A 16,374-nucleotide genomic window follows, 5' to 3' on the forward strand; every position below is an offset into this window, starting at 1 on the left:
ATTATACAGAGTCATTACAAACAGAGTGATCTGTTTTAAGTGTTTATTTCTGCTAATGTTGATGATTATGGCTTACAGCCAATGAAAACACAAAAGTCATTATCTCAGTAAATTAGAATTAACAAGAAACACCTGGAAAGGCTTCCTAAGCATTTAAAAAGGTCCCTTAGTCAGTTTCAGTAGGCTCCACAATCATGGGCAAGACTGCTGACTTGACAGATGTCCAAAAGGCAGTTATTGACACACTCCTCAAGGAGGGTAAGCCACAAAAGGTCATTGCTAAAGAAGCAGCTGTTCACAGAGTGCTGTATCCGAGCATATTAATGGACGTGGAAGGAAAAAGTGTGGCAGAAAAAGGTGCACAAGCAACTGGGATAACCGCAGCCTTGAAAGGATTGCTAAGAAAAGGCCATTCAAAAATTTGGGGGAGATTCACAAGGAGTGGACTGCTGCTGGAGTCATTGCTTCAAGAGCCACCACACACAGACGTATCCAGGACATGGGCTACAAGTGTCGCATTGCTTGTGTCAAGCCCCTCATGACCAATAGACAACGCCAGAAGCGTCTTACCTGGGCCAAAGAGAAAAAGACCTGGACTGATGCTCAGTGGCCCAAGGTGTTGTTTTCAGATGAAAAGTAAATTTTGCATTTCATTTGGAAATCAAGGTCCCAGAGTCTGGAGGAAGAGTGGAGAGGCCACAATCCAAGCTGCTGGAGGTCTGGTGTGAAGTTTCCACAATCAGTGATGGTTTGGGGAGCTATGTCATCTGCTGGTGGAGGTCCACTATGTTTTATGAAGACCAAAGTCAGCGCAGCCGTCTACCAGGACATTTTACAGCACTTCATGCTTCCCTCTGCCCACAAGCTTTATGGAGATGGAAATGTCATTCTCCAGCAGGACTTGGCCCCTGTCCACACTGCCAAAAGTACCAATACCTGGTTTACACACAACAGTATCACTGTGCTTGATTGGCAGCAAACTCGCCTGACCTTAACCCCATAGAGAATCTATTATAGAGAATCTATGGGGTATTGTCAAGAGGAAGATGAGACCCCAGACCCCACAATACAGATGAGCTGAAGGCTGCTATCAAAGCCACCTGGGTTTCCATAACACCTCAGCAGTGCCACAGGCTGATCCCTCCATGCCACATTGCCGCATTGATGCAGTAATTGATGCACGAGGAGCCCGAACAAGTATTGAGGGCATTTACTAAACATACATTTCAGTAGGCCAACTTTTCTGATTTTAAAAACATTTTTCAAGCTGTTGTTATGAAGTATTCTAATTTACTGAGATAATGACGTTTGTGTTTTCATTGGCTGTAAGCCATAATCATCAACATTAACAGAAATAAACACTTAAAATAGATCCCTCTGTGTGTAATGACTCTATATAATAGATCCCTCTGTGTGTAATGACTCTATATAATAGATCCCTCTGTGTGTAATGACTCTATATAATAGATCCCTCTGTGTGTAATGACTCTATATAATAGATCCCTCTGTGTGTAATGACTCTATATAATAGATCCCTCTGTGTGTAATGAGTCTATATAATAGATCCCTCTGTGTGTAATGACTCTATATAATAGATCCCTCTGTGTGTAATGACTCTATATAATAGATCCCTCTGTGTAATGACTCTATATAATAGATCACTCTGTGTGTAATGACTCTATATAATAGATCCCTCTGTGTAATGACTCTATATAATAGATCACTCTGTGTGTAATGACTCTATATAATATAGGAGTTTCACTTTTTGCATTGAAGAACTGAAATAAACTAACTTTTGATGATATTCTAATTTTGTGAGAAGCACCTGTATATAGTATGAAGCCCCACTGCCCCATATGTGTATGTATAATTTGATGCACATGACTCGCCCCCTGGGCCGTGGGGTACACGGAACCGGGCCTTCTAGTGTACGGTGCTGATGGGGGTAGTAGTGGCAACCCGATCCCGTGGCTCAGGGTGGTCAGACCAAATGGTGGCAGTCTATTTATCAGTGTTTTGAATGTCCGACTACGCCACCCGTGGATTGCGGTCAGGGATAACCGCCGCTGCGAGGCAGACTGCTGAGGCTGGTGTTGGTGTGCAGCACAGGTGTAGGATAACTCCCCACGGGAAGAGTGTAGCCTCAGGGCAGTGTAGGTGGATGTTGGGGGTGATAGTGCAGGCCGCAATAGTAAGAGTTCAGAGTCCGCTTCAAACAGTTCAGGGTCTTTATTGTAGATATTATTAATGACCCAACAGTACCGGTTAGGAATGGGCCTGGGTGTCTGAGAGCATTCGGGCGAGCCCCACTGGTCAGGGTGAGTGTGTAGGCCTACCGTTCTCTCTATGCTCTTTCTGACTATCTCCCTTTTCGTGGTGTAATAGCCCACGTCTCTGAGCTGGCCGTGTACTTCTCGCCTGTATGGCATGCGACTAGGGCCTTGGGTACCTGTTGCTTGCTCCTCGCTGTACTGGTCCCTCTGTGTGGCGGAGCCTCCAGGCTTCTTAGGCCAAGGGACCTGAAATCCCTCGCAGGTTGGTTCTCTGCTGCTGGGCTTGTAACCCTGACAGCCCCGGACCCCAATGCCCGGTAGATTGGTTCTCTTCCAGGACCGGCTCTCGTCACCTCTGTCCCTGGCTTGCAGTTTCTCCTCTGCCTCACGGACTCCTCAGCTACAGCTGAACTGTCCCTCCTTCTCTGGGACTAGTCTCACTCCTGAGCTAGGTCTTCCAGTTCTCTCTAACCCTGCCCCCAGTTCCAGCTTTTATAGGGGCAGCCAGCTCCCCCTGCTGGCCTGGGACAGGAGGTGCTGTATGCTAATTGTCCCTAACCAGGGGACCTCCCTCCTGCTCTCAGACACAGATTATTGTTTGTGGCATCCAGGCCTGGGGTGACACATTCTCCCCTAGTAAAATTTATTACTCCGGACTAAACAGGAAACACAAATGCAGGGTATACATGACAACATAACATATATACAACTATATTTTGTCCTTGAGGTCACGGCGCTTCCGTGACGGGTGTCCATGTCACCCAACAAGGTGTGAAGTTTTCCACGGTGTGGGGACCTGTTTCCATAAACCCCAAGTTCCTCGCCTTGGGCGTGGCGACAAGGCTGAGCTCTCTACTTTGGGCCACAAGGAGGCCACACCGGACAGATTTTTCTTCCGTGGCCATCTTCGAAAGAGGGCACCAAGTGCAACTATCTACAAGACAGTTCCGGTTATTCAGCGTCCATAACCTGTTAGTCCATGAACTAGAAAGACTGGAAAAACATAATTAGCAACCAGGCAACAAACATAAAACATTTACAATATACAGCATTTAGATCTTCCAGCGAGCTGGTATTTGCCCCCTAGTGCTACGGGTTGACCTGCGTAACCCACTGTCTGGTGGTGGTCTAACCTGACTTTCCCCACTAGCATTCAGGGTACAGCTACTAGCTGGGTTTACAGGCAGTGCAGGCAGCTATCTGCGGGTCCTTTGGCTTACCGCAGGTATGGCAGGCTCACTGTCAGCAGAGGGTTGACTCTCCTGGGCTGCTGGCATGGGTTCTTCTGCCTCTAGGGCTGCTTGGTCTTCTGATTCCTCCTGCTCTCCTGTAGGTTCCTGCTGGGTTGGTTGAAGGAAGTGTAGGACGGGTACCACTATTGCATCATTTATCCGAGTCCAGGACCGGGGGAACTCTCCAAGAACTGTGCTGATCATTTCTTTCTTGTCTTCTGCGGGTTCAAGGTCATCTTGATCTTCTCCTGCACTCTGTAGTTGCTTGGGGCACCTTTTTAGGTGGTCTCTGGAGACGGTGCTAGTGGTTTCTCCTCCATCCTTGGCAATTACACATACCTTCGGGTTGTTGTGGTTGGACTGCAGTACTGTGTACGGGTCGCTCTCCAACTGGTCATCTAGCTTGTGAAGCCTTCTCTTCCGCTTCAGGACCTGCTCACCAGGTTCCAGGGGACCAGCAGGGGCGTGTTGGTTGAAGAGCCTCTCTTGCTTTTCTCTCGCTTGAGCCAGACTCCTCTCCACATTCTCCTGTACCTTCTTGTACTGTAGCCGCCGTTCCGTATCCCAGTCCGCGTCTGGGGAGGTGGGGAGGACTCCCATCTCCAGGTCTATCGGCAGCTTACCTGGTCTTGCCCTCATCAGGTAAGCCGGGGTGCAATTTGTAGCATTCACCGGGATATGGTTGTATAAGTCTATCAGGTCTGGCAGCTTCTCCGGCCACAGGCTGCGTTCTTCCAGGGGCAACATTTTGAGGAGATCAATGACGATATTATTCATTTTCTCACATAGCTCGTTGGTTTGTGGGTGGTAAGATGTTGTCCGAATCTTCTTACAGCCGTAGAGGTTGCAGAACTCCTGGAAGATTTCAGCCTCAAACGCTGGACCTTGATCTGTCAAGACCTGTTCCGGATACCCGTGTGGATGGCAGAAGTGTTGTTGGAAGGCTCTGGCCGCTGTTTGGGCTGTCAAGTCTTTAACAGGAACCACCACCAGGAACCGGGAATAGTGGTCCACTATTGTCAGGGCATAGACGTAGCCCGACCGGCTTGGAGCCAGTTTCACATGGTCCAGAGCTACCAGCTCAAGAGGCTGCCTGGTGACGATGGGCATCAAGGGCGTCTTCTGGCTGGTACCTTCCTTCCTTCCGTACCGGTGGAATGCAGGGAGCTCTATTTCCTCCAACTCATCTGGATCTTCTCCCTCATCGGGCAAGTGGGGCATTCTCGATAGGGCATCTGCATTGGCATTGGCTCGGCCTGCCCGGTACTTGATGGTGAAGTCATAGTTTGCTAGCCGGGCCATCCACCGCTGCTCTAGGGCACCAAGTCTCGCATTGTCCAGATGTGTCTACGGATTGTTGTCCGTGTACACAGTGAACTTCACAGAGGCCAGGTAATGCTTGAAACGTTCTGTTACGGCCCACACCACTGCCAAGGACTCCAGCTTAAAGGAGCTGTAATTCTCCGGGTTTCTCTTGGCTGTCGTACGCGATCACCCTTTCTCTGTCCTGTTGGTTCGGTGACAGTACGGCTCCCAGCCCCACATTACTGGCGTCTGTGTGGAGGATAAAAGGCTGGCCATAATCAGGGTATGCCAGGATCTCATCCCCCGTGAGGGCCATCTTCAGCTGGCGGAAGGACTCCTCTTCCGGCTTGTCCCACTTGAAGGGTGGCTTTTGGCTTCTGGTCTTAGATTGTCCTATAAGGAGGTCCTGCATAGGGGCTGCCATCTTGGTGAACCTGGGGATGAACCTTCGGTAGTAGCCTACCAACCCGACGAACTGCCTCACTTCTTTTATGTTAGAGGGGCTTGGCCTGTTCTTTATTGCCATGATTTTGTCAGGGTCGGGGGCTACTCCTTCTGCACTCACCACGTGTCCCAGGTACTGTACCTTCGGCTTTAACAGATGGCACTTGGAGGGTTTCACTTTCATGCCAAAGCCTGCCAGGGCCTCGAACACCTCGGCCAGGTGCTTTAGATGGTCCTCGTAAGTCTTCGAATAGACAATCACGTCGTCCAGGTAAAGTAGGACCGTCTCAAAGTTTCGGTGCCCTAGACAGCATTCCATCAGCCTCTGGAAGGTCCCGGGTGCGTTGCAGAGCCCGAACGGCATATAGTTGAATTTACTTAATCCCATCAGGGTGGTGAAGGCGGTCTTCTCCTTATCAGCCTCTGCCACAGGAACCTGCCAGTACCCACTAGTAAGGTCCAAAGTAGAGAAGAAATTAGCTGATTTTAGTGCGACCAAAGACTCCTCTATTCTAGGCAACGGGTATGCGTCTTTATGGGTGATACGATTGACTTCTCTATAGTCCACGCACATTCTCATAGTACAGTCTTTCTTTTTTACCAGAACCAAGGGGGCTGCCCAGGGGCTACAACTGTCTCTAATGACCCCGGCTTCCTTCATTTCTCTCAGCATGCCCTTTGCGTTCTGATAGCGTGCGGGGTGGTACAGGTCTGTATCTTTCTTTTATTGGTGGGTGGCTCCCCGTGGGGATGTGGTGTTCTACCCCTTTCACTCTGACGAAGTCTAGCGGGTGCTTACTAAAGATTCTCTCGTACTCTTGAACCACCCGATAGACTCCAAGTTTTTGGTGCAAGGGAGTGGAGTCAGCACCCACGTGGAGTTTCTGGCACCAGTCCTCCTTGGGTTTCTGGGAACCATTACCCTCCGCCTGGGGAGATGGAGGCAAGGGTTCCATGGCCCTGACAGCATTGTGTTCAACAGTATACAATTTGGCTAGTGTAGCGTACCGGGGCAAGTGTACTTCCCTTTCCCCAAAGTTTAAGATCCGGACGGGCACCCTTCCATGGCGGACATCGACCACCCCCCGGGCTGTCAAAATGGTGGGCCTGCTGTCTGAGTACACGGGTTCTACCATGGCTTGGTAGTCTCTCCCTCTTAACCCGATTGCAGTCCGACACCAGATCATTTCACTTTTGGGGGGCATGGCAATGGGGAACGGGTCGCTCATCCTCACGCTACCGATCTCACCACCAGACAGTTCTACCTGTTGCCATCTCATCAGGGCTCTTATCTCCTTCTGGAGGACCCTCTGTTGGCTGGAGCTTGCATTCATCGCCACCTGCTGCAAAATTACAATTACTTCTGAAAGACAATTTTCAATCACATTAGTACCCAAGGTTATTTTAGGGTGACTTTCTCGACGGTCAATGTCCACAATGATCACTCCCTGTGCCGGCAGTTCAAGTTTACCAATCTTAATGGTCATCTCTCTGAACCCCACCTGCGGCACGGGTTGACCATTGCTGGCGATGATGCTCAAGTCATCGTCTGGATAACGAGTTATATCAGTGTCACTCCAGTACTGCTTGAAAAGTACATAGGGGATGGTAGTCACTTGGGACCCGGTGTCCAGCAGTGCACTTATGGGGATACCGTCCAGCACTACGGGTAAAACCGGGCGTCCCCCTACGTACTTATCACGCCAATTAGATGGGCCTGATGACCTTATGCCTGGGGGTTGGCCCTTTGCCCCAGGTCGGACCCATTTAAAGTACAGTACCTGGCTACGTGTCCCGGCTAGCTGCAACAGCGGCAAATCGGCTGTCCATCCTCAGTGTAATGATCGGCGGGCCTCCCTCTGAACGACGGGATCCTCCTCCGTCGACGCCACGGGACATCCTCCGGACTGGAAGCCAGCTTGATTGGTCCTGACGGGTCCATTTGTAATGACTGTATGGTCCTGGTCAATGCAGCAACACTCTTTGTTACTTCTTGGACCTGATGGTGCAGGTTTGCAGGCGGGGATGGATTTAGGGCCTGCGCATCAGCCCCCACAAGGTCTGCGGGATAGGGCGCCGCCCCCTGGTGGTAAGGGATGGCAGGGCGCCGGGAAGCTACAGCGCCACCCGGTGCAGGTTCTCGGAGCACCTGGATGGCCCTATCTTTGAACTGTGCAAAAGTCAAATCGGGGTTCTGTAGGGCCATGAGGCGCAGCTGGGTTCTGTGGGCGCTGGACAGCAGACCTTCTATGAACTGGTCAGTCAATAGTTTATCTGTATCCTGCACGCTGCCAGGGTCAGCTTGCTTAATTGCCCCCAAGGCTTCCTGTAAATTTAGGGCATAATCTCGGATGCTATCTTGAGCTCGCTGCTTACATCCATAGAACCGCATTTTGATTTCTGCTGAGGTACGGGTATCAAAGGTGTCCCGTAGACGGGTCAGAACCCCCCTTACAGTCCTTTTCTCCTCAGCTGTCCAAGACTTTACCTCCCGCTGGGCCGCACCAGTTAACTGCCCTATCAGTATGCTTACCTTCTGTTCTTCTGTCAGGGGATAAACTTTGAACAGGCTATACAGCCTTTCTTTAAAGTCGCCCAAGGTATGCGACTCGCCGGCATACAGGGGCAGCCAGGCCGCTCCGGGGATATAGGCAGGGGTGGATTAAGAGTAGCAAGGGCCCCGGGCAGTTTAGAAGGCGCGGGCCCCCTCCACACACCTGATTTATCACGTGACATGTCACATGATCCCCTGTGATAGATCATGTGATAGTTCACGGGAAATTAATTTGGCATAATATTAATTGTGCTGCCTCATCTGAGAGCAGCACAATATTGGGGCAGATACCCTGATTCCAGCGATGTGTCACTTTTTCAGCTGCTTGTTGTCATTTTGAGAAAATCACCGTTTTGTTTTATCTGCTGCAGATCTAGCAGCTCTCTGAATGCTGCGCTCTGTATAGCCCCACCCACACCACTGATTGGCAGCTTTCTGCCCATGCTCATTGTACACAGAAATCTACTGATCAGTGATGGGGGTGGGGTCCTACAGAACTTACTAGTCATCTAGTGATAATTACCTTCTGACAAATCAATGATTTTATCAAAACAACACTAAGCAGCCCAGTAAGTGACACATTACTGGAATCAGTGCCTCTAACCCTACATTATGCTGCTCTCAGATTAGGTGGCAAAAACCTGATGACAGATTCCCTTTAAAGGAGCTGTAAAGACAAAAAAGTTTGTATTAAAAAAAATACAAGCCATTTGTTAAATTAACTTTTTTTCATTGTTAATTCACATTAGACTGTATCTTCAACACTTTTGTCAGCAGGTCTTATTACAGACTCTGAATAGGGCAGCTCTCTCCCTCTCCCTCAGCAGAAAGTCACAGCATGGTTAAAAAACGGGATCTTTTATGATTTTCTCATAATAAATAAAAAAGGACATGCAAGTCCTCCAAACTATTTTCCGTTTCTCTATAGGCGAGGTCCTAAATCTTTCTTGTTCTTTAGTTGATCACATGTCAAAAATGCAAAGCATTTACTATGAACTCGCCTAAAAAAATATACACTTGGAGAGTAATATCATCATTTGCATGTAAATATTCCTTGACTCTAAGGGCTCGCTCACACTGTCGTATAACACGGCCGAATGCTATGTGATGTTTTATCGGATAGGACTCGGCCCTATGTTATACTATGGGACAGTGCGATTATTGGCATGAGAAAATAATCTCATTCGATATTCGGACCATGTGCACCCATACAAGTCTATGGGTGCACGTAAAACATTGGACTGCACTCGGATGTCATCCAAGTGCAGTCCGATGAACACTCACAGAGACTATGGAGAAGATGGAGAAATTAAGTTCTCCATCTTCTCCATATCTGTGCTGCGAGAGAATCGGATCACACTCAGTTGAAGCTCTGACAGAGTTTGAGCCGAGTGTCATTAGCATAATTGGCCCTATTCTCTTGCATGAGAGAATATATGGCTTAGTGAGTGGACCCTAAAACTGAATAGCAGTGACGGACAGGCACCTCACAAGCGGGATCCATGTAGCTCTCAGATGTTATGTAGGTAGGGCTTCATTCCACGGGGTAGGGCTTAATTTCAAGGTATATAAAAAAAATGGACTTCAAATAAAAATTAAATGAACACAAAAAGCACTAATTGAATTATTTTTTTCGTATTTATGTTTGCAGCCCCTTTAAAAACCCTTTGAGGACCAAGGCACATATATGTCCCATAGTTTTAAACTGGAAAAAAACTTGATTGAATAAAATTTAAGGTCCTCCAAGATTTAAGTAGGTCATAAATTCATATGAATACTTGCTCATACAATTGCACATGCCAAAAGATGAAGAAGAACAGAATCAAAAATATGACATTAAGTGGAACACTTACAGGTATTCAAGGTGAAAGAGACCAGCAAAGGCATCGTCTCGAATGACAGTAAATGAGTTAGAATTCAGCAAGCTGAAAATGAAGACAGCAGGTTAGAAGCGAACCAGACTTTATGGTGCTCAGAATTAGTCAAGCAGAATTTATTGACTGCTCTTGCAAAACACTGAGACTCCCGCTGTGTATAGATGGCTCCGTGCGGCCTCCCGCTGTGTATAGATGGCGCCGTGCGACCTCCCACTGTGTATAGATGGCGCCGTGCGGCCTCCCGCTGTGTATAGATGGCACCGTATAGATGGCTACGTGCGGCCTCCTCCTGAGTATACGTGTATAGCTGGCTACGTGCGGCCTCCTGCTGAGTATAGATGCCGCACGGCGCTCCCCCCAGAGACAGCAGGAGGCCGCACAGCGCCATCTATACTCAGCGGGAGACCGCACGTAGCCATCTATACACAGCAGGAGGCCGCACGGCGACATCTATACTCAGCGGGGGGCCGCACATAGCTATCTATACACAGCGGGGGGCGCACGTAGCCATCTATACACAGCAGGAGGCCGCACGGCGACATCTATACTCAGCGGGGGGCCGCACATAGCTATCTATACACAGCGGGGGGCGCACGTAGCCATCTATACACAGCGGGGGGCCGCACGGCGCCGTCTATAAACAGCGGGGGGGCGCACGTAGCCATCTATACACAGCGGGGAGCCGAACGTAGCCATCTATACACAGCAGGAGGCCGCACGGAGCCCCCCCAGAGACATCAGGAGGCCGCACGGCGCCAACTATACTCAGCAGTAGGCCGCATGCAGTCATACACACACACAAACATATACAGACACGCATAAACACATTTGAAACACAAAAATACATACAAACAGACATCACACAATGACATCTGCCCACACAAACACACACACAAACAGACAGACATCACACACACACACCTGCCCACACACACACACACCTGCCCACACACACACACCTGCCCACACACACACACCTGCCCACACACACATTTGTGTGTGTGTATGTATAGTGTGTGTGTGTGTATAATGTGTGTGTATGTATAGTGTTTGTGTATGTATAGTGTGTGTGTGTGTGTATGTATAGTGTGTGTGTGTGTATGTGTAGTGTGTGTGTATGTATAGTGTGTGTGTGTGTGTATAATGTGTGTGTATGTGTAGTGTGTGTGTATGTATAGTGTGTGTGTGTGTATGTGTAGTGTGTGTGTATGTATAGTGTGTGTGTGTGTGTATAATGTGTGTGTATGTGTAGTGTGTGTGTATGTGTAGTGTGTGTGTATGTATAGTGTGTGTGTGTGTGTATAATGTGTGTGTATGTATACTGTGTGTGTATGTATAGTGTGTGTGTGTGTGTGTATAATTTGTGTGTGTGTATTTTTTTTTAAGTTAAAAACAAGTAAAATGCTTGTGGCATCAATATCAAGACTCCAGATATAAGGGCCTATTCACACTGAATTTTGCAATGCATTCATCTCCTCTTTCCAGGCTTCTATCTAAATCCCTGAAAAATGGCATTCAGATGTGCCTTGACATAGCCATTGATTTGAACAAAGGCAAACCGAGGCTAAAGTCTGAATCTTTAGGCTCCATTTTCTCTGCTTTCAGATGTCTCATTTCAGACAGCACAATCCTGAATTTCAGGGATTCAGTTGTAAGCCTTGTGTAAAGACCTGAATGCAGCGCTGAATGTAGTGTGAATAGGTCCTTACATCCTACACCACCTCAGGGGATTGTTGTTATGGAGTATTGCCCCTGGGTGGCCGCAGTTATGACCACCACCAGGGCTCGCGGTCACCCACCATAACTTTGGTATTCTGGGGAGCTGGTATAATGAATATCTGAGAAGAGCCCTAGAGAAGCAAGAACATTGGACAACCAAGAGGTGGTGGCCTCAAGTCAGGTGTAGTGTTCAACAGGGCAAGACTTTCTAACCTGCCCACACACACACACACACACACACACATATACACACACACACCTGCCCACACAGACACACACACACACCTGCCCACACAGACACACACACACACACACACACATATACACACACACACCTGCCCACACAGACACACACACATATACACACACACACACACACACATCTGCCCACACAGACACACCTGCCCACACAGACACACACACACACCTGCCCACACAGACACACACACACACACACATATACACACACACACCTGCCCACACAGACACACACACATATACACACACACACACACACACAGCTGCCCACACAGACACAGACACACACCTGCCCACACAGACACACACACACATCTGCCCACACAGACACACACACACCTGCCCCCCCCACACACACATACACCTGCCCACACACATACACACCTGCCCACACACACACACACAAACACACCTGCCCACACACAAACACACCTGCCCACACACACACACCTGCCCACACACACACACATACACACACCTGCCCACACACACACACATACACACCTGCCCACACACACACACACCTGCCCACACACACACACACACCTGCCCACACACATACACACCTGCCCACACACACACACAAACACCTGCCACACACACACACACACACACACACACACACACACACACACACACACACACACACACACTGGGGGAAATAAATATTTGATCCCTTGCGGGTTTTTCTAAGTTTGCCCACTGACAAAGACATGAACAGTCTATAATTTTAAGGGTAATTTTAACATTGAGAGATAGAATATCCCTGCCCAAAAAAATCAAGAAAATCACATTGTATAAATTAGATAATTTTTTTTGCATTTTGCAGTGAGAAATAAGTATTTCATCCCCTACAAACCATTATGAGTTCTGGCTGCTACAGACCAGTTAGACGCTCCTAATCAACTCGTTACCTGCAGTAAAGACAGCTGTCTTACATAGTCACCTGTATAAAAGACTCTTGTCCACAGACTCCATTAATCAGTCAGACTCTAACCTCTACCACATGGGCAAGACCAAAGAGCTTTCTAAGGATGTCGGGGACAAGATCATAGACCTGCACAAAGCTGGAATGGGCTACAAAACCATAAGTAAGACTCTGGGTGAGAAGGAGACAACTGTTGGTGCAATTGTAAGAAAATGAAAGAAATACAAAATGACTGTCAATAGACATTGATCTGGGGCACCATGCAAAATCTCACCTCGTGGGGTATCCTTGATCATGAGGAAGGTGAGAGATCAGTCTAAAACTACACGGGGGGAACTTGCTAATGATCTCCAGGCAGCTGGGACCACAGTCACCAAGCAAACCATTGGTAACACATTCCGCTTTAAAGGTTAAAAATCCTCCAGTGCCCGCGAGGTCCCCCTGCTCAAGAAGGCACATGTGCAGGCCCATCTGAAGTTTGGCAATGAATACCTGGATGATTCTGTGAGTTATTGGGAGAAGGTGCTGTGGTCAGATGAGACAAAAATTGAGCTCTTTAGCATTAACTCAATTGGCCGTGTTTGGAGGAAGAAGAAGGAAGTACAACCCTAAGAACATTGTTCCAACCGTGAAGCATGGTGGGGGAAACATACTTTGGGGGTGCTTTTCTGCAAAGGGGACATGACGACTGCACCGTATTGAAGGGAAGATGGATGGCGTCATGTATCGCGAGATTTTGGCCAACAACCTCCTTCCCTCAGTAAGAGCATTGAAGATGGGTCGTGGCTAGGTCTTTCCAGCAAGGCAATGACCCAAAACATACAGCCAAAGCAACAAAGGAGTGGATCATAAAGAACTACAGTAAGGTCATGGAGTGGCCTAGCCAGTCTCCAGGCCTTAATCCCATAGAAAACTTATGGAGGGAGTTAAAGCTCCGATTTGCCAAGCGACAGCCTTAAAATCTTAATGATTTAGAGATGATCTGCAAAGAGGAGTGGAGCAAAATTCCTCCCGACATGTGCACAACCCTCATCATCAGCTACAAACAACGTCTGACTGCTGTGCTGCCAACATGTGTTTTACCACCTAGTATTAAGTGTTGTTTTCCAGAGGGATCAAATACTTATTTCTCACTGCAAAATGCAGAAAAATCATCTAATTTATACAATGTGATTTTCTTCATTTTTTTTTGGGATATTCTATCTCTCAATGTTAAAATTAACCTACCCTTAAAATTATAGACTGTTCATGTCTTTGTCAGTGGGCAAACTAAGAAAGACAGCAGGGGATCAAATAATTATTTCCCCCACTGTGTATATAATTATATATACAGTTATATGAAAAAGTTTGGGCACCCCTATTAATCTTAAGCTTAATGCTTTCTTAAAATTGGTGTTTTTGCAGCAGCTATTTCAGTTTGATCTATGTAATAACTGTTGGACACAGTAATGTTTCTGCCTTGAAATGAGGTTTAGTGTACAGAAAATGTGCAATCCGCATTATACAGGAAGAGGAGGTGAGCTGTGATATCACCTATTGTGAATGGTGGATCCTGTGTTATCTACTGTATATAGAGGTGTTATCAGTCATTGTACAGGAGGAGGTGAGCTGTGATCTCACCTATTGTGAATGGTGGATCCTGTGTTATCTACTGTATATAGAGGTGTTATCATTCATTGTACAGGAGGAGGAGGTGAGCTGTGATATCACCTATTGTGAATGGTGGATCCCGTGTTACCTACTGTATATAGAGGTGTTATCAGTCATTGTACAGGAGGAGAAGGAGGTGAGCTGTGATCTCACCTATTGTGAATAGAGGATCCTGTGTTATCTACTGTATATAGAGGTGTCATCAGTCATTGTACAGGAGGAGGAGGAGGTGAGCTGTGATCTCACCTATTGTGAATGGTGGATCCCCTGTGTCATCTACTGTATATAGAGGTGTTATCATTCATTGTACAGGAGGAGGAGGAGGTGAGCTGTGATCTCACCTATTGTGAATGGTGGATCCTGTGTTATCTACTGTATATAGAGGTGTTATCAGTCATTGTACAGCATGAGGAGGTGAGCTGTGATATCACCTATTGTGAATGGTGGATCCTGTGTTATCTACTGTATATAGAGGTGTTATCAGTCATTATACAGGAGGAGGAGGTGAGCTGTGATATCACCTATTGTGAATGGTTGGTCCCCTGTGTCATCTACTGTACATAGGGGTGTTTTCAGTCATTGTACAGGAGGAGGAGAAGGAGGTGAGCTGTGATCTCACCTATTGTGAATAGAGGATCCTGTGTTATCTACTGTATATAGAGGTGTTACCAGTCATTGAACAGGAGGAGGAGGAGGTGAGCTGTAATACCACCTATTGTGAATGGTGGATCCTGTGTTATCTACTGTATATAGAGGTGTTATCATTCATTGTACAGGAAGAGGTGAGCTGTGATCTCACCTATTGTGAATGGTGGACCCTGTGTTATCTACTGTATATAGAGGTGTTACCAGTCATTGAACAGGAGGAGGAGGAGGTGAGCTGTAATACCACCTATTGTGAATGGTGGATCCTGTGTTATCTACTGTATATAGAGGTGTTATCAGTCATTGTACAGGAGGAGGAGTAGGTGAGCTGTGATATCACCTATTGTGAATGGTGGATCCTGTGTTACCTACTGTATATAGAGGTTATCAGTCATTGTACAGGAGGAGGAGGAGGTGAGCTGTGATCTCACCTATTGTGAATGGTGGATCCTGTGTTACCTACTGTATATAGAGGTGTTATCAGTCATTGTACAGGAGGAGGAGGTGAGCTGTGATCTCACCTATTGTTAATGGTGGATCCTGTGTTATCTACTGTATATAGAGGTGTTATCAGTCATTGTACAGGAGGAGGAGGAGGAGGAGAGCTGTGACATCACCTATTGTGAATGGTGGGTCCCCTGTGTCATCTGCTATATATAGAGGTGTTATCAGTCATTGTACAGCATGAGGAGGTGAGCTGTGATATCACCTATTGTGAATGGTGGGTCCTGTGTTATCTACTATATATAGAGGTGTTATCAGTCATTGTACAGGAGGAGGAGGAGGAGGAGAGCTGTGACATCACCTATTGTGAATGGTGGGTCCCCTGTGTCATCTGCTATATATAGAGGTGTTATCAGTCATTGTACAGCATGAGGAGGTGAGCTGTGATATCACCTATTGTGAATGGTGGATCCTGTGTTATCTACTGTATATAGAGGTGTTATCAGTCATTGTACAGGAGGAGGAGGTGAGCTGTGATATTTCCTTTTGTGAATGGTGGATCCTGTGTTATCTACTGTATATAGAGGTGTTATCATTCATTGTACAGGAAGAGGTGAGCTGTGATCTCGCCTATTGTGAATGGTGGATCCTGTGTTACCTACTGTATATAGAGGTGTTATCAGTTATTATACAGGGGGAGAAGGTGAGCTGTAATACCACCTATTGTGAATGGTGGGTCCCCTTTGTTATGTACTGTATATAGAGGTGTTATCCGTCATTGTATAGGAGGAGGAGGTGAGCTGTAATACCACCTATTGTGAATGGTGGAACCTGTGTTATCTACTGTATATAGAGGTGTCATCAGTCCTTGTACAGGAGGAGGAGGTGAGCTGTGATATCACCTATTGTGAATGGAGGATCCTGTGTTATCTACTGTATAAAAAGGTGTTATCAGTCATTGTACAGGAGGAGGAGGTGAGCTGTGATATCACCTATTGTGAATGGTGGATCCTGTGTTACCTACTGTATATAGAGGTGTTATCAG

Source organism: Phyllobates terribilis, unplaced genomic scaffold (assembly GCF_046119375.1).
Source record: "Phyllobates terribilis strain yellow unplaced genomic scaffold, ASM4611937v1 Scaffold_314__1_contigs__length_2217976, whole genome shotgun sequence".
Taxonomy (NCBI): domain Eukaryota; kingdom Metazoa; phylum Chordata; class Amphibia; order Anura; family Dendrobatidae; genus Phyllobates; species Phyllobates terribilis.